The sequence below is a fragment of the Ananas comosus genome, linkage group 2, assembly GCF_001540865.1.
Source record: "Ananas comosus cultivar F153 linkage group 2, ASM154086v1, whole genome shotgun sequence".
NCBI classification, from domain to species: domain Eukaryota; kingdom Viridiplantae; phylum Streptophyta; class Magnoliopsida; order Poales; family Bromeliaceae; genus Ananas; species Ananas comosus.
The window spans coordinates 6,456,957-6,457,777 of record NC_033622.1 but is presented as its reverse complement, the minus strand read 5'-3'; positions in this window follow the sequence as shown (position 1 = coordinate 6,457,777).

Here is an 821-nt window from a genome sequence, read left to right as displayed (position 1 = left end):
AAATTTTGTGATTTTTTGATATCATTTACCTAGCGATCAAAAGGGCTCAAAATCAACAATTTTTAATGATTAATGTATACCATTTGCAAATTTAATAGTGTAAAAGTATTCAAATCAGATAAAATTTTGATAGAAAATTTTTTATACTATTTACAGGAAGATCAATATCTCTGATCAAAAATTTTAGTTCCATATCACCACTCTTTTTGAAATTTTTATTTTCAGCCGTTGATTTTGAACCCTTTCGATCGCTAGGTAAATGATATCAAAAATCACAAAATTTATTTTCTACATACTTCAAATATGCTAAATCAAGTCTAACGGAGCCGATCGTCGATTCGGAAGGTCCATGATCGAAAACGGCTTAGAAGCACGGAGGGCTCCGTGTTCCTAATAGTACACAAGACCTACTCTCTCTCTCTCTCTCTCTCTCTCTCTCTCTCTCTCTCTCTCTCTCTCTATATATATATATATATATATATATATATATATAGGCTGGGGCTACTATACTCTTATGAGTATAGATCCCCTTGTATTTATAAATTTTTAACCATTGATTGATGGAATGTGTGGTTAGGATGATGGTGGTCCCCATTTAGAATGATAGTGATCCCCTAGGGTTGAGTGGTTAGTTGGTTGAATAGTATAATCTAACGGATGGAAATGCTCAATGGAATAAATCTAAGGGCTAAAAACTTATGAGTATAAGAGAGCTAATACTCATAAAAGTATAGTAGCCGGGCTCTCTCTCTCTCTCTCTCTCTCTCTCTCTCTCTCTATATATATATATATATATATATATATATATATATATATATATA